Below are 19,464 nucleotides of genomic sequence, written 5' to 3' on the forward strand. Positions count from 1 at the left end.
ACCTGTATGTACCTTACAGCATTAACGGCGCTTTCACAGATGTGTAAGTTACCCATGTCTTGGGCACTAATACACCCCCATACCATCACAGATGCTGGCTTTTCAACTTTGCGCCTATAACAATCCGGATGGTTCTTTCCTCTTTGGTCCGGAGGACACGACGTCCACAGTTTCCAAAAACAATTTGAAATGTGGACTCGTCAGACCACAGAACACTTTTCCACTTTGTATCAGTCCATCTTAGATGAGCTCAGGCCCAGCGAAGCCGACGGCGTTTCTGGGTGTTGTTGATAAACGGTTTTCGCCTTGCATAGGAGAGTTTTAACTTGCACTTACAGATGTAGCGACCAACTGTAGTTACTGACAGTGGGTTTCTGAAGTGTTCCTGAGCCCATGTGGTGATATCCTTTACACACTGATGTCGCTTGTTGATGCAGTACAGCCTGGGGGATCGAAGGTCACGGGCTTAGCTGCTTACGTGCAGTGATTTCTCCAGATTCTCTGAATCCTTTGATGATATTACGGACCGTAGATGGTGAAATCCCTAAATTCCTTGCAATAGCTGGTTGAGAAAGGTTTTTCTTAAACTGTTCAACAATTTGCTCACGCATTTGTTGACAAAGTGGTGACCCTCGCCCCATCCTTGTTTGTGAATGACTGAGCATTTCATGGAATCTACTTTTATACCCAATCATGACACCCACCTGTTCCCAATTTGCCTGTTCACCTGTGGGATGTTCCAAATAAGTGTTTGATGAGCATTCCTCAATTTTATCAGTATTTATTGCCACCATTCACAACTTCTTTGTCACGTGTTGCTGGCATCAAATTCTAATGTTAATTATTATTTGCAAAAAAAAAAAAAGTTTATCAGTTTGAACATCAAATATGTTGTCTTTGAAGCATATTCAACTGAATATGGGTTGAAAATGATTTGCAAATCATTGTATTCTGTTTATATTTACATCTAACACAATTTCCCAACTCATATGGAAACGGGGTTTGTATATATATATATATATTTATTTTTTTTAATTTTTTTTTTGCTGATATTTTTGGATGTCTGGGATGGATTGCTTCGGCTTACGTGTGACAAGGTTTTTCGTTGAACCGACCAAAAACCAAGTTTGCACTGTACATAAATAATTGGCGTGGCAGTGGCTCAGGAGGTTGAGAAAGCCGTCCACAAGCTAGAGGGTTGGCAGTTGGAACCCTTCTTTGGAGCAACTGCTTAACCTCTAATTTGTCATGTCAACAGTCTATGTACATCCATCCATCCATCCATTTTCTTATTAAAGTATTTTTAAAATGAGTGGTATTTTTAAAATGAGTGATATTTTTGCGCTGTTGCTGTTCTGTCGAGGAAAATCATGTTTTGGTTTTTTTCAAACTGTGTTTTTTGGTGCGAGGGGGGCAGGTTGTTGAGGTTTGGAGGGAGCCCCAAAAAGCTTCCCTCAGTCCCGGGGCTCGCCTTTGGTTAAGGTGACCCTGCATACAGTAGGTGACTGGCATGTGACAATTTTTACATTTGGCTATTCTGCCTAGCAACAAATGGTGACCAAAGGCCTTTTTAAAACAAAAGCTCAGTTGTGCTAAAATAAATAAACTGAATAATAATGAAACTTGTCAGGAGGTGCAGGCCAACTGTCCCTGCAACCAGCGGGGAAGAGTCAGGTGGCGACGGCGAGTTGAACGCCGCCGCAATTGGCGAGGCGGTCGCCCGTGAAACGACCACATCCGTGGCCGACAAGAGGATGGTGGCGCCCCCTGCTGCTGGCCCACCGGAGAGGATGGTGGCGCCGTCTGCCGCTGGCCTAACGGAGAGGATGGTGGCGCCGTCTGCTGCTGGCCCACCGGAGAGGATGGTGGCGCCGTCTACTGCTGGCCGACCGGAGAGGATGGTGGCGCCATCTGCTGCTGGCCCACCGGAGAGGATGGTGGCGCCGTCTGCTGCTGGCCTACCGGAGAGGATGGTGGCGCCGTCTGCTGCTGGCCTACCGGAGAGGATGGTGGCGCCGTCTGCTGGCCCACCGGAGAGGAGGATGGTGGCGCCGTCTACTGGCCCACCGGAGAGGAGGATGGTGGCGCCGTCTGCTGGCCCACCGGAGAAGATGGTGGCGCAGTCTGTTGCAGACCCACCGGAGATGATGGCGCCATAGGTTGCAGACCCACCGGAGATGATGGCGCCATAGGTTGCAGACCCACCGGAGATGATGGCGCCACAGGTTGCAGACCCACCGGAGATGATGGCGCCGTAGGTTGCGAACCCACCGGAGATGATGGCGCCGTAGGTTGCAGACCCACCGGAAAGGATGGTGGCGTCTGCCGGCCCACTGGAGAGGATGGTGGCGTCTGCCGGCTCACTGGAGAGGATAGTGGTGTCTGCCGGTCCACTGGAGAGGATGGTGGCGTCTGCCGGCCCACTGGAGAGGATGGTGGCGTCTGCCGGCCCACTGGAGAGGATGGTGGCGTCTGCCGGCCCACTGGAGATGATGGTGGCGTCTGCCGGCCCACTGGAGATGATGGTGGCGTCTGTTGCAGACCCACTTGAGATGATGGCGCCGTCTGTTGCAGACCCACTGGGGATGATGGAGCCGTCTCTTGCAGACCCATTAGAGATGATGGTGGCGTCTGTCGGCCCACCGGAGATGATGGCGCCGTAGGTTGCAGACCCACCAGAGATGATGGCGCCGTAGATAGCAGACCCACCGGAGATGATGGCGGCGTCTTTTGCAGACCCACCGGAGATGATGGCGCCTTCTGTTGCAGACCCACCGGAGTGCGTGGTGGTGTCTGTTGGCCCACCGGAGTGCATGGTGGCGTCTGCTGGCCCACCGGACTGCATGGTGGCGTCTGTTGCAGACCCACTGGGGTGAGGAGTAGCTGTGCCTCCCCAGCTGCACAGCCACTCATAGCCCCCGCCCGCCCCGGATCCCAGATGTCCCCAGACAGGCCCACAGACGAAAGGGATGGGTGGGAGAGGGCTTGAAATGCGGCCGAACTCCTCTTCAATTTAGCCATTAGCGCTACAATCCTGTCAAGCCTCTCCACCATGGAAATCTCTGCGAGTTTCGAGTTAGGCTGGACTATTCTGTCAGGAGGTGCAGGTGGTGAACCCTAAGATGCAGAGAAGGCGGAAGGCATTGTGCGGGAAAACATGATTTAATGTCCAAAAGTAAAAATAAAGAAAAGACACAAACCAGGAACTAGGAGGACAAACTGGAAACAGGGAACAGGGATCCAGCAAACAGGGACTATGAACAAAAAGATAGTAAACTACAAACAGCTACAGAATATAGCTTACCGCTACCGCATACAGCGACACTGACATCGACACGACAGGTAGGGACGACAATAATCCAGCAGTGACTGGAGGGTAGGGCAGGTATAAATAGCAGCTGGCTGATTGACACCAGGTGTGGCCAGGTGCCAATCAGCCACAGCTGAGGGGACACAGCACTCAGGGAGACAAACGGGAAACAGAACCAAAACAACAGCGCTGACAGGAAATACTACACACACACACAGAGGAAAAACTAAAACACAATCAAACTGTCAGGGGAAAGCTTGACAGAAACTGTCGATAAGGGGGCACTCACTGGTCTAGATCATATGAATTGGAAACCTATATCATAAATGGAGATATTGCTGACGTAACTAAGACAACATACGTCACTAAAGTCTCAAATTCTAAACGGGTCGTTTGGAGCAATTTTTAGAAAGAGGCACGATTATTTTTTAAATAGATTATTTCTACCATGTCTCCATGATTTGATTTCCAATTTTTTAAACTTGTGTGGATCCCAAATAAAGAAGAACAGGCACCAACAGGTAAGAAAAGTTGTTATTTCATAATAGGACCCCTTTGTCCAAATACGTACATCCACCTCACTGTGATGTCACAACGTAGTCAGACTGCTAAACTCAGCAAACACAGCCATCCAAAACTGTGTGCAAGCTCACACCAATATGCATGAACCTTTTGATGCTTTGATATTGTTTAAAACTTTGTAATAACATTACAGCATAACAACAAGAGGACATTCGTCAAAAGTCCTCTTTAGGTTCCTGGAAACTTTAGTTCCTGTAAATATAGGTCCCTGTGGCCCTGTGTGGTTAGTGTTTCCACAGCATTTCACAGTTCAAGGCAGTTTATGCAAATCAGGCTGATGACATATGAAGGAGGGGTACAGTATATTTTACAGTGATACCATGTAAATAAACAGGTCAGATGTATTTTACTCAAGTGTAAGTTCATAAAATACAAGCAAAATACAAGATACAAAACAAGATACTTTAAAAACAGAGTTTAGCCTATGGAATTTTACATTAAAAGTCAGGTTTTTGACCACAGTGTTTCACAGTCAAAAAGTCTTCCTCTCAGTAAAATATGAATTCATGAGGGTCAAGGGAGGCATTGTGGTCCATTTCAGCTGTAACACACAATACACAAAGAGTAAATGTCAGTGTGTATCTTACGGCGACTACACAAACATATCCGATTTAGCGTTAACCTGTTTCCACTGGATGACAAAGGGCTGCCATGAAACGACTCCGCCATTCACTGTCCACCAATCTCAACCGCTGTGCAGCGAAATAGTGTGTAATTTTACGGGACGTATCATGTGATAAGACAAGCTGTAATAAAGTGAACCACAAACAGTTTATTCTGTCCTTCCAGAGGAGCAGAAGCAAATAAACTCGATCTTGCCCATTCGAGATACGTAACGGCTGCTGAACGACAACAATGCGGAACATCTCAAGCTGTGCGGTCTATCAATACCCACAGGCGGGCGTCGATGATGGCACTGACTTGGCTTGACTCGTGGAAAAAAATAAAATGTTGCCTTGCAGAACGACAACTTTATTTTTCTGTTTGTAGTAAGCAACAACACAAGTAACATCCCTTGTTAGCGCTGTACACACACACACACACACACACACACACACACACACACACACACACACACACACACACACCACACACACACACACACACACACACACACACACACACACACACACACACACACACACACATCTCATCTAACTCCCGCTAACTACCCCCTCCTTCCTTGGCCCCTGTGTCGCTGGTATTTGACACAGGCCCCTATATAGCTGTATAGGATGTGCCTGTAATATGATTATTTGGTTTTGGACCTGCAGAATCAGCATGTCTTCATCTATTTGTGTCAACGAGGGGAATTTCCTGCTAGACAACGGCACCTATTTAATAATACCACCTTATCATTTGACAACAAAACAATTACACAAAGTGACTCGGTAAAGAATCTGGGTATTATCTTCGACCCAACTCTCTCGTTTGAGTCACACATTAAGAGTATTACTAAAACAGCTTTCTTTCATCTCTGTAATATCGCTAAAATGTGTCCCATTTTGTCCACCAGCGACGCTGAGATCATTATTCATGCGTTTGTTACGTCTCGTCTCGATTACTGTAACTTATTATTTTCGGGTCTCCCTATGTCTAGCATTAAAAGATTACAGTTTGTACAAAATGCGGCTGCTAGACTTTTGACAAGAACAAGAAAGTTTGATCATATTACGCCTATACTGGCTCACCTGCACTGGCTTCCTGTGCACTTAAGATGTGACTTTAAGATTTTACGACTTACGTATAAAATACTAAAAGGTCTAGCTCCATCCTATCTTGATGATTGTACTGTACCATATGTCCCGGCCAAAAATCTGTGTTCAAAGAACTCCGGCTTATTAGTAATTCCCAGAGCCCAAAAAAAGCCTGCGGGCTTTAGAGCGTTTTCTATGCGGGCTCCAGTTCTCTGGAATGCCCTCCCGGTAACAGTTAGAGATGCTACCTCAGTAGAAGCATTTAAGTCCCATCTTAAAACTCATTTATATACTCTAGCCTTTAAATAGACCTCTTTTCAGACCAGTTGATTTGCTGTCTCTCTTTTCTGCTCTGCACCCCTCTCCTGCGTGGTTATCAGGTGACCACGGATTAGCCACCACGAATGAGGAACTAGCTGTTCCAAGTCGGAACCCAGGGTGGACCACTCCTTATGCATCAGTCGGTGACGTCTCTGGGCCCCGACGTGTCTACATGCAAGAGGATCCCCACTAAAAATGTGCTGCTTCAAAAACAAATGGAACCAGTTGTGTAATTCAAAATGTATAAGTAATTGACAGATTTTGGTGAAATTTTTAGAAAATGTCCGAAGTAGGTCCTTTTGTAGTTTTTTTATTATTATTTATACATGAGCTTGTCAGAATATTTATAGTTGGCATTCATTCTGTCGCCATACAGTTTAGCCAAACAACCAACCATGCATTTTAGGCTAGTCAAGGTTTATAGCTTTTTTGTTTTTGTTTGTGTCCTGGTATGTAAAACAATACTAAAAATAATCACAATATTTAAAACATTTTTACCTTAATTGTTATGGATATTTTGTTTGAGGAAATGTTACGCATTGATGTGCATGCTCAGTAGCGTTGGGCAGCAAATTTTTACGTATAACACATTTTCTCAGAAAACCCAAGTTTTTAATTGTGATGAGAGCAGACTTTTTTCACAGCAGAAGAGAATCTCTCCACCAACATCTCTTTTCATGTTTACATCCTCACACAGCAGAGCCTTTCTCTCTCTCTCTGTCTATCTGTCTCTCTCTCTCTCCCTCTATCTCTTACTCTCTCTCTTACTCTCTCTCTTTCTGTTTCCTCGGTCAGCTGCTGCTGTTTGTGACTCTGTATGTGCTGAGCTTGTCTTGTTGTTTTGGCTTGTTAATAAAGAGAAATGATTCATCACCTACTTGTTATATTAGTTTGATATAGAGTACTGTATAGCACTTTATTCTGTGTTCAAAGTGTACAAACCTTCACTAACATGGGGACTTTTGTCGAGGCTAGAACCATAATTTCATGTTTACACTGTTTCTTATAGAGACATTTGCTTCACAATAAAAACCAACAAAGTTCGTAAATCAATGTTCCACTGTACTTAAATTGAGTTACAAGTTTTAGACGCTGAGTGATAAGCAAACCCAGCAAGTAGCAGTATTGTTAAGTGCTAAACAAGAAATATACACTACAATCATAATAAAACAATCACTTACTGTACAATGTCTGCTCTCACTGAGATGCTAACGAATGTAATGTTTGTGTCTTCCCGTTTAGATGAGGACATAATCATAATCCTACAAAAACGACACAAATAAAAAAAGTGGGCACAACCGAGTTGAATGTCAAAGTTAACTAACTTTTTCCGTTTATGGCCACAACCTTCTAATACACAGGTGAGATTGTGTAACGGGGGCCAGGCACAGTGGCTGTGCCAGATTGTTGTTGCTTATCTAAGTCTATGAGCATGAACTGATGAAGCCTACTCGGATGAGCGGCAAAATGTCTTCTAAGGCAAACAAAACAGTCCAGTTGCGATCAATTGAATGCCCTGAGATTACAATGACCTAGATGAATGAGAACATTCATAGACACCCATCGTTCTTCTTTCTCTACATTGTCATGTACAGTATATTGTAATATAAATACACAAGAAATAAGAAATAAAAAAGTTGTCCCCACATACTGTAAGAGCAGCTATCATGTTTGTACAGAAAATTTTAGAAACCCCAAATGTGTTCAACCAATCAGCATTCGACAGCACAGCCCGCCTCTCGTAGGTTTCTCAGGAACTTTTCAAAGTGTTTGAGTGACTAGTTAGATTTTGATAGAAATGCAGAGTATTTTAATTACCGAGGTAATTTGGCAAATGCTTATTACCAGAAAGCGATCTTTGACCCTAATGAATGTTTCAAATATGTTCCTGTCTGCGCATTAAACATTAGCACCAAACAAAACAAAAAATACAAGACAATGAGAGGTTTGTTTAAACTTGTTTCTTTAAAAAAAAAAGATAACCGATGAAACCAAGCAAAAGCAAAAGAGCTGTATAACGACATAAAGAAACTAATCTGGATTGGCAAACCTGTTTCTGTAAAGATGATAATGTGTATTTATGGGTTTGACAAGTGGTAAGGGATTTACTGTATACTTAGTGACACTGCACCGCAAATACATACACAGAACTTGCTTTATTTTTGTATTGGAAATGCCCTCTCCATCCTTGTTTGCATAGACTACAAATCAGTGCAACATTACACTTTTTCAAGCACTCTCAACACAACAAATCCGTTTAAGATGACTATAAATGAACCTTACCTAACTAAACCACATTTCATGTTGATTGTTCCAATTTGTCTAGTCCTTTCATGTTGTCCTTGGCGTGGGCGCAAACAGGCCTTCAAAGAGAGTGTTTGACCCGTCTTCTGCCTCCCTCTGTCCAACACACACACATGCACACGCACGCACACACACACACACTCACACACACACAGTATACCCCTGGCCAGCACACTTTGGTTTGCAGACAGACTCATCAAAGGCAACATTTGGCTTTGCCGAGCTTCTGACCACCATGACTCAAACCCACTTTCTTTAAACAAGCAGCACCGTGGGTCACCTGTCAGCTTGGGTTTGTTTATACCAATGGTGCCTCACGCTGAGTTTTTGGCGCATAGAGTGGTGGGAAAAACAAAAAATTAATGCTGAAATGTTCAGGAAAAAGATACAGGGACAAATAGTAGGCAAAGCAAAAATGATTGTGTTTTGTCTGATTATGAGGCGCATGTTAAAGGCCTACTGAAATGCGATTTTCTTATTTAAACGGGGATAGCAGGTCCATTCTATGTGTCATACTTGATCATTTCGCGATATTGCCATATTTTTGCTGAAAGGATTTAGTAGAGAACATCGACGATAAAGTTTGCAACTTTTTGCCTGTACCGGAAGTAGCAGACGAGTACCGTGACGTCACAGGTTGTTGAGCTCCTCACATCTGCACATTGTTTACAATCATGGCCACCAGCAGCAAGAGCAATTCGGACTGAGAAAGCGATGATTTCCCCATTAATTTGAGCGAGGATGAAAGATTTGTGGATGAGGAAGGTGAGCGTGAAGGACTAGAAGGCAGTGGGAGCGATTCAGATAGGGAAGATGCTGTGAGAGGCGGGTGGGACCTGATATTCAGCTGGGAATGACTAAAACAGTAAATAAACACAAGACATATATATACTCTATTAGCCACAACACAACCAGGCTTGTATTTAATATGCCACAGATGAATCCCGCATAACAAACACCTCCACCCTCCCGTCCATATAACCCGCCAATACAACTCAAACACCTGCACAACACACTCAATCCCACAGCCCAAAGTACCGTTCACCTCCCCAAAGTTCATACAGCACATATATTTCCCCAAAGTCCCCAAAGTTACGTACGTGACATGCACATGGCGGGACGCACGTACGGGCAAGCGATCAAATGTTTGGAAGCCGCAGCTGCATGCGTACTCACGGTACCACGTCTGCGCATCCAACTCAAAGTCCTCCTGGTAAGAGTCTCTGTTGTCCCAGTTCTCCACAGGCCAATGGTAAAGCTTGACTGTCATCTTTCGGGAATGTAAACAATGAAACACCGGCTGTGTTTGTGTTGCTGCAGCCCCCCGCAATACACCGCTTCCCATCTACAGCTTTCTTCTTTGCTGTCTCCATTGTTCATTGAACAAATTGCAAAAGATTCACCAACACAGATGTCCAGAATACTGTGGAATTTTGCGATGAAAACAGACGACTTAATAGCTGGCCACCATGCTGTCCCAAAATGTCCTCCACAATCCGTGACGTCACGCGCTGACGTCATCATACGGAGACGTTTTCAGCAGGATGTTTTGCGCAAAATTTAAAATTGCACTCTAGTAAGCTAACCCGACCGTATTGGCATGTGTTGCAATGTTAAGATTTCATCATTGATATATAAACTATCAGACTGCGTGGTCGGTAGTAGTGGGTTTCAGTAGGGCTTTAAAACGTAGTTTTGTAATTCTGGAATTCTTTGCACATGTCACTATCAATTATGCTGTTTTAACATAATGAGTACTGATCATGTCACTCGGTTTGGTCACCCCAAAAATGTGCGAGTCATGTTTTTGTTTGTTAATTAGGAGGATACTTCCTGGTTCATGAAGCACGACAAGGGATTCCATTGATACCGTACTACGGTTGAGTTTTGTCTACAGTTATTCCGATGACGGTGCAATATTGGTACTTGTGTAACAGTGCCAGAAATAAAAAATGAAAATTTAGTGAAATAAACTCACCTGTATGAAATAACATGTCTTAACAAATTGTCATTATTATCGCAGCAAAACCAGCAGCAATACAGAAAACTGGAATATCGCTTTTTTATTTTAAATGGCAACAGCGGTAGATTTTAGCATTGCAGCGCACATGTCCAAGTCAGACTGCCCCACAACGAGTAAGGGAGGTAAAATGCATCTAAAAGATTTGTTTATTATTCATCCATCCATCTTCTTCCGCTTATCCGAGGTCGGGTCGCGGGGGCAGCAGCCTAAGCAGGGAAGCCCAGACTTCCCTCTCCCCAGCCACTTCGTCCAGCTCCTCCCGGGGGGTCCCGAGGCGTTCCCAGGCCAGCCGGGAGACATAGTCTTCCCAACGTGTCCTGGGTCTTCCCCGTGGCCTCCTACCGGTCGGACGTGCCCTAAACACCTCCCGAGGGAGGCGATCGGGTGGCATCCTGACCAGATGCCCGAACCACCTCATCTGGCTCCTCTCGATGTGGAGGAGCAGCGGCTTTACTTTGTGCTCCCCCCGGATGACAGAGCTTCTCACCCTATCTCTAAGGGAGAGCCCTGCCACCCGGCGGAGGAAACTCATTTCGGCCGCTTGTACCCGTGATCTTGTCCTTTCGGTCATAACCCAAAGCTTATGACCATAGGTGAGGATGGGAACGTAGATCGACCGGTAAATTGAGAGCTTTGCCTTCCGGCTCAGCTCCTTCTTCACCACAACGGATCGATACAACGTCCGCATTACTGAAGATGCCGCACCTATCCGCCTGTCGATCTCACGATCCACTCTTCCCTCACTCGTGAACAAGACTCCGAGGTACTTGAACTCCTCCACTTGGGGCAGGGTCTCCTCCCCAACCCGAAGATGGCATTCCACCCTTTTCCGGGCGAGAACCATGGACTCGGACTTGATTCTCATCCCAGTCGCTCCACACTCGGCTGCGAACCGATCCAGCGAGAGCTGAAGATCCTGGCCAGATGAAGCCATCAGGACCACATCATCTGCAAAAAGCAGAGACCTAATCCTGCAGCCACCAAACCAGACCCCCTCAACGCCTTGACTGCGCCTAGAAATTCTGTCCATAAAAGTTATGAACAGAATCGGTGACAAAGGGCAGCCTTGGCGGAGTCCAACCCTCACTGGAAACGTGTCCGACTTACTGCCGGCAATGCGGACCAAGCTCTGACACTGATCATACAGGGAGCGGACCGCCAAAATCAGACAGTCCGATACCCCATACTCTCTGAGCACTCCCCACAGGACTTCCCGAGGGACACGGTCGAATGCCTTCTCCAAGTCCACAAAACACATGTAGACTGGTTGGGCAAACTCCCATGCACCCTCAAGGACCCTGCCGAGAGTATAGAGCTGGTCCACAGTTCCACGACCAGGACAAAAACCACACTGTTCCTCCTGAATCCGAGGTTCGACTATCCGGCGTAGCCTCCTCTCCAGTACACCTGAATAGACCTTACCGGGAAGGCTGAGGAGTGTGATCCCACGATAGTTAGAACACACCCTCCGGTTCCCCTTCTTAAAGAGAGGAACCACCACCCCGGTCTGCCAATCCAGAGGTACCGCCCCCGATGTCCACGCGATGCTGCAGAGTCTTGTCAACCAAGACAGCCCCATAGCATCCAGAGCCTTAAGGAACTCCGGGCGGATCTCATCCACCCCCGGGGCCTTGCCACCAAGGAGCTTTTTAACTACCTCAGCAACCTCAGTCCCAGAAATAGAAGAGCCCACCACAGATTCCCCAGGCACTGCTTCCTCATAGGAAGACGTGTTGGTGGGATTGAGGAGGTCTTTGAAGTATTCCCTCCACCGATCCACAACATCCGCAGTCGAGGTCAGCAGAACACCATCCTCACCATACACGGTGTTGATAGTGCACTGCTTCCCCTTCCTGAGGCGGCGGATGGTGGTCCAGAATCGCTTCGAAGCCGTCCGGAAGTCGTTTTCCATTGCTTCCCCGAACTCCTCCCATGTCCGAGTTTTTGCCTCCGCAACCGCTGAAGCCGCACACCGCTTGGCCTGTCGGTACCTGTCCACTGCCTCAGGAGTCCTATGAGCCAAAAGAACCCGATAGGACTCCTTCTTCAGCTTGACAGCATCCCTCACCGCCGGTGTCCACCAACGGGTTCTAGGATTACCGCCACGACAGGCACCAACTACCTTGCGGCCAAAGCTCCAATCAGCTGCCTTGACAATAGAGGCGCGGAACATGGTCCACTCGGACTCAATGTCCAGCACCTCCCTCGTGACATGTTCAAAGTTCTTCCGGAGGTGGGAATTGAAACTCTCTCTGACAGGAGATTCTGCCAGACGTTCCCAGCAAACCCTCACAATGCGTTTGGGCCTGCCAGGTCTGTCCGGCATCCTCCCCCACCATCGCAGCCAACTCACCACCAGGTGGTGATCAGTTGAAACCTCCGCCCCCCTCTTCACCCGGGTGTCCAAAACATGAGGCCGCAAATCCGATGACACAACTACAAAGTCGATCATGGAACTGCGGCCTAGGGTGTCTTGGTGCCAAGTGCACATATGGACACCCTTATGTTCGAACATGGTGTTCATTATGGACAATCTGTGACGGGCACAAAAGTCCAATAACAGAACACCACTCGGGTTCAGATCCGGGCGGCCATTCTTCCCAATCACGCCTCTCCAGGTTTCACTGTCGCTGCCAACATGAGCATTGAAGTCCCCCAGTAGAACAAGGGAATCACCCGGGGGTGCACTCTCAAGTACTCCCTCGAGCGAATCCAAAAAGGGTGGGTACTCCGACCTGCGGTTTGGCGCGTAAGCGCAAACAACAGTCAGGACCCGTACCCCCACCCGAAGGCGGAGGGAAGCTACCCTCTCGTCCACCGGGTTGAACTCCAAGAATTGCCACCCCAGCCCGTCGCCTCTCATTGCCGGCAACGCCAGAGTGGAAGAGAGTCCAGCCCCTCTCGAGAGAACTAGTTCCAGAGCCCTTGCTGTGCGTCGAAGTGAGTCCGACTATATCTAGCCGGAACTTCTCAACCTCGCGCACTAGCTCAGGCTTCTTCCCCCCCAGCGAGGTGACGTTCCACGTCCCAAGAGCTAGCTTCTGTAGCCGAGGATCGGACCGCCAAGTGCCCTGCCGTCGGCTGCCGCCCAGCTCACACTGCACCCGACCTCTATGGCCCCTGCTATGGGTGGTGAGCCCATTGGAGGGGGGACCCACGTTGCCTCTTCGGGCTGTGCCCGGCCGGGCCCCATGGGGACAGGCCCGGCCACCAGGCGCTCGCCATCGTGCCCCGCCTCCGGGCCTGGCTTCAGAGGGGGGCCCCGGTGACCCGCGTCCGGGCGAGGGAAATCTGGGTCCTTTATTTGTATTCGTCATGGAGGTCTTCGAGCTGCTCTTTGTCTGATCCCTCACCTAGGACCAGTTTGTCTTGGGAGACCCTACCAGGGGGCATAAAGCCCCCGGACAACATAGCTCCTAGGATCATTGGGACACGCAAACTCCTCTACCACGGTAAGGTGGCAGCTCAGAGAGGAGTTTATTATTTATTTAAACACATTTTAGTCCATAAAGCTTTAAGTTGTTATTATAATGTCTGTCTCCCTATTTGAAACGACTGTGTGCTTCTATGAAGTAGCATGACTATCTCATGCCGGTGAGTTATTCAAAATACAATGCTACATGCTAACATATCATTACATGTCTTAATCTACTGTTGCTAGACTTACCGTTTCACTGTATCGACCCTTGTTATAAATTGTGGGAATGAGTTCTGCAATAAAATGTTGTTTTGGGTAAATCCCTCCAAGTCCACGCAACGGGAGGGTGGCATTTTAGCAAGGTTCTGTGCTTCCATATTTGGCTGCATTTAAATAGTCCAAGTAGGTACATCGTCACAAAACACTTCTTACTTCTTCAGATAAGGCTGCAAGTGTGTGTAGTGACCTGTGCTGGTTACTTCAACCAATAACAGAACATTTTCTGTCATCAGGTCACACCGTGGACAGACATACCGTATTTCTGTTTGGACTACAACGCAGCTGGAGAAAATAAAAATGGCAGACTTAAGCAGAGGTCTTCCGGTAAAGTCATTGGTCATTGGTACATATTGTATATATGTTATATACGTAATATAATATATCTGTATATATATTATTCTGTACACATATTATGTATATATTTGTATATATGTTAGATTTTTTTATCGCTATATTAGTCTATTTATACTTGCATTGTCCTTTCCATCCTTACACTTTCCATCATTGTAACTAAACTACTGTGTTGAACAATTTCCCTTGTGGATCATTAAAGTTTGTCTAAGTCTAAGTCTAAAGCTCTACCTCGATCACATTCCAAACAGTTATTTTGGAACCCAATTGTTTTGTAAATATCTCTGCCACGCCTTCATGGTTTGAATTCAGATTTTTGGGACTTATGGAGATCCAAATACAAAAAAGAGGTATCGCCGGGTAAGCAAAGTTGGTTTTGCATAATATGACCCCTTTAGGGTAAAGTACAACCAAAATTTTGAGCGGTTTGGCCTAAGCATTTTGCATTCTGCAAGGGGAAACCAACCTAAATTGTAAAACCATCATGATGGTTGTCTTGGGGATAACTGTAAGTCATTCTTACATTATTACAGTCAATGTTATTCTCCTGCTTCTACTACTCCTGAGTTCTTTTGAAACTGTTACACTCAACCAACGTTCTTTTGTTGAGTCAAATGTTGTGTCTTCTGGAAGATTTCGCAATGATTTTTTTAAAACAGGTCATTGCTTAATGCTACAGCTTGGGTCTCATTCCCGCAAAAGCATTGTTGAGTAGGCGACTCCGCAAAAGCGAGCTTCTGCAAAAGTGAGCGTCGATTAACAATTCCTCACTCTCTTTTTAGCAAAACAGCAGATGAGTTCAATGTGTCATTAAGTCCAAACGTGAATACGTAGGTAGGGGCCAGTCCAAAGGAAAAAAAGGAAGTGATGAGTTGTATCCATCAATGAGGGGCATTTTGCCTGTAGAATGTGTAGCTATTTTTTAGCTGACTATACATTATAAAAAATATACATATTAAATCTTCTTTTTAGAATTTTAACCTTTAGCCATCCTTTAGCTACACTATATTGCCAAAAGTATTTGGCCACCTGCTTTGACTCACATATGAACTTGAAATTGAAAAAAATAGGCATCGAGTAATTGTCTCTGGCCCCCTGCCTGCGAGAGGCAATGATGAGAGGTATAGCAGATTAGTCTCGCTTAACAAGTGGCTGGTTAGCTTTTGTAGACAAAAGGGACTAACGTTTATTGATAATTGGCCCTATTTCTGGGGCAAACCGGGCTTGTTGATGACAGACGGCCTTCACCCTAACCAGGAAGGCACCATCATCCTGCCCTAGTAACATAGATTATTGTTTGAGTCACACTTGACTAACTACACTAGAGCACGCCCGGTCACAGGCAATTACAGAGTCTGCTAGTCCGGGTGAGGAGTCAGTTAAGCTAGAACTAGCCAGTGCCAGACTGGAAAATCCCTGCACACATAGCATTTCTCCTAGAATATCACACAACTCACATAATGTTTTTTCTGCAGTGACTGTGCCAGAGGTGGACATGCATTCTACTGAGGTGGCAAATTATGATGCGTTCAGTGTATCGCAGCACCAAGCAAACAATCTGAAAATTTACATCATATCAATTAGGGATGTCCGATAATGGCTTTTTGCCGATATCCGATATTCCGATATTGTCCAACTCTTTAATTACCGATACCGATATCAACCAATACCGATATCAACCGATACATACAGTCGTGGAATTAACACATTATTATGCCTAATTTGGACAACCAGGTATGGTGAAGATAAGGTACTTTAAAAAAAAATTAAAAAAAATTAAATAAGATAAATAAATTAAAAACATTTCCTTGAATAAAAAAGAAAGTAAAACAATATAACAACAGTTGCATAGAAACTAGTAATTAATGAAAATTAGTCAAATTAACTGTTAAAGGTTAGTACTATTAGTGGACCAGCAGCACGCACAATCATGTGTGCTTACGGACTGTATCTCTTGCATACTGTATTGATATATAATGATGCATAATGTTGGAATCAGAATATTAATAACAGAAAGAAACAACCCTTTTGTGTGAATGAGTGTGAATGAGTGTAAATGGGGGAGGGAGGTTTTTTGGGTTGGTGCACTAATTGTAAGTGTATATTGTGTTTTTTATGTTGATTTAATAAAAAAAAAACCAAAAAAAAAACGATACCAATAATAAAAAAAACGATACCGATAATTTCCGATATTACATTTTAACGCATTTATCGGCCGATAATATCGGCCTGCCGATATTATCGGACATCTCTAATATCAATTCCTAGATATGATCGAAATGATTTGAAGCGCACTACGCATAATAAACGCAACATTATTAATATTGCTACTACGAATAATTTCAACAAAAACTCCTCAAAAGAGCCCACTACCTATAATATGGGCTTTTTAAACATAAGATCATTGTCTCCTAAAATGTTATTAGTTAATGAAGTCATTAGAGACAACAATCTTAACGTCATTGGTCTCAGCAAAACCTGGCTCAAACCAGACGATTTTTTTGCGCTGAATGAGGCATCTCCTCCTAACTATACAAATGTGCATATTGCGCGTCCCCTTAAAAATGAAAACTTGAACCTTACCCCTAACCTAAATAATAAATATAAATCGTTTGAGGTGCTTATTATGAGGTCTGTCGCACCGCTGCCTCTCTACCTGGCTGTTATCTATCGCCCCCCCAGAGCCCTATTTGGACTTTATCAGTGAATTCGCAGAGTTTGTCGCTGATCTAGTGACGCACGCCGACAATATAATCATAATGGGGGTCTTTAATATCCATATGAATACCCCATCGGACCCTTCGTGCGTGGCGCTCCAGACTATAGTTGATAGCTGTGGTCTTACACAAATAATAAATGAACCCACGCATCGCAACGGTAATACGATAGATCTAGTGCTTGTCAAGGGGGTCACCACCTCCAAAGTTATGATACTCCCGTGTACTAAAGTAATATCCGATCATTACCTTATAAAATTCGAAGTTCTACTCTACACAAGCTAATAATAATAATAACTGCTTTAGCAGCCGCAACATTAATGCTGCCACAACGATGACTCTTACTGACCTACTGCCTTCGGTAATGGCACAATTCCCAAATTATGTGGGCTCTATTGATAACCTCACTAACAACTTTAACGACGCCCTGCTCGAAACCATTGATAGTATAGCACAGCTAAAGCTAAAAAGGGCCCTTAAAAGGCGTATTATCATGTCGAAAGCTGGAACGCAAATGTCACGCGACTAAACTTGAAGTTTTCCATCAAGCATGGAGTGATAGTATAATAACTTATAAACGCATGCTTACCTTAGCTAAAGCTAAATACTACTCAAATCTCATCCGCCTCAACAAAAACGATCCTAAATATTTTTTCAGTACAGTCGCATCACTAACCCAACAAGGGACTCCTCCCAGTAGCTCCACCCACTCGGCAGATGACTTTATGAATTTCTTCAATAAGAAAATTGAACTCATTAGAAAGGAGATTAATGACAACACATCCCAGCTACAACTGGGTTCTATTAACACAGATACGACTGCATTTACGACGGATACTGCCTTCCAAAATAGTATCTCTCTTTTTGATGAAATAACATTAGAGGAATTGCTAAGGCGTGCAAATGGGATAAAACAAACAACATGTTTACTTGACCCACTTCCTGGGAAACTTATCAAAGAGCTTTTTGTAATATTAGGTCCATCAGTGCTAAATATCATAAACGTATCACTTTCCTCCGGCACTGTTCCCATAGCATTAAAATAAGCGGTTATTCATTCTCTGCTCAAAAGACCTAACCTCGATCCTGACCTCATGGTAAACTACCGGCCGGTGTCCCACCTTCCGTTTATTTCGAAAATACTCGAAAAAATTGTTGCAGAGCAGCTAAATGAACACTTATGTTCATTTAAGTCTCTGTGAACCCTTTCAATCCGGTTTCAGGGCAAATCACTCTCCGGAGACAGCCCTCGCAAAAATGACTAATGATCTACTGCTAACGATGGATGCTGATGCGGCATCCATGTTGCTGCTTCTTGATCTTAGCACTGCTTTCAATACCGTCGATCATAATATTTTATTAGAGCGTATCAAAACAAGTATTGGTATGTCAGACTTAGCCTTGTCTTGGTTTAACTCTTATCTTACTGACAGGATGCAGTGCGTCTCCCATAACAATGTGACCTTGGACTATGTTAAGGTAACGTGTGGAGTTCCCCAGGGTTCGGTTCTTGGCCCTGCACTCTTCAGCATCTGCATGCTGCCGCTAGGTGACATCATACGCAAATACGGTGTTAGCTTTCACTGTTCTGCTGATGATACCCAACTTTACATGCCCCTAAAGCTGACCATCACGCAGAGGTCACCCATATCTGCGGTCCTCTCCAAGGTTTCTCATTGTCATCCCACTGGGTTCAGTTTTTCCTTGCCCTGATGTGGGATCTGAACCGAAGATGTCATTGTGGCGTGTGCAGCCCTTTGAAACATTTTTGATTTAGGGCTATATAAATAAACATTAATTGATTGAAATGCCATCCCATTCCTAATACATGGGGTTCAATATGACGTCGGTCCACCTTTTGCTGCTATTACAGCTTCAACTCTTCTGGGAAGGCTGTCCACAAGGTTGCGGAGTGTGTTTACAGGAATTTTCGACCATTCTTTCAAAAGCGCATTGGTGAGGTCACACACTGGTGTTGGTCGGGAAGGCCTGGCTCTCAGTCTCCGTTCTAATTCATCCCAAAGGTGTTCTATCGGGTTCAGGTCAGGACTCTGTGCAGGCCAGTCAAGTTCATCCACACCAGACTCTGTCATCCATGTCTTTATGGACCTTGCTTTGTGCACTGGCGCACAGTCATGTTGGAAGAGGAAGAGGCCTGCTCCAAACTGTTCCCACAAGGTTGGGAGCATGGAATTGTCCAAAATGTTTTGGTATCCTGGAGCATTCAAAGTTCATTTCACTGGAACTAAGGGGCCAAGCCCAACTCCTGGAAAAAAAAACCCACACCGTAATTCCTCTTCCACCAAATTTCACACTCGACACAATGCAGTCCGGAATGTACCGTTCTCCTGGCAGATGGAAAAGTGCGATTCATCACTCCAGAGAAGGCGTCTCCACTGCTCTAGAGTCCAGTGGGGACGTGCTTTACACCACTGCATCCGACTCTTTGCACTGGACTTGGT

Source organism: Nerophis lumbriciformis, linkage group LG08 (genome assembly GCF_033978685.3).
Source record: "Nerophis lumbriciformis linkage group LG08, RoL_Nlum_v2.1, whole genome shotgun sequence".
NCBI lineage: Eukaryota > Metazoa > Chordata > Actinopteri > Syngnathiformes > Syngnathidae > Nerophis > Nerophis lumbriciformis.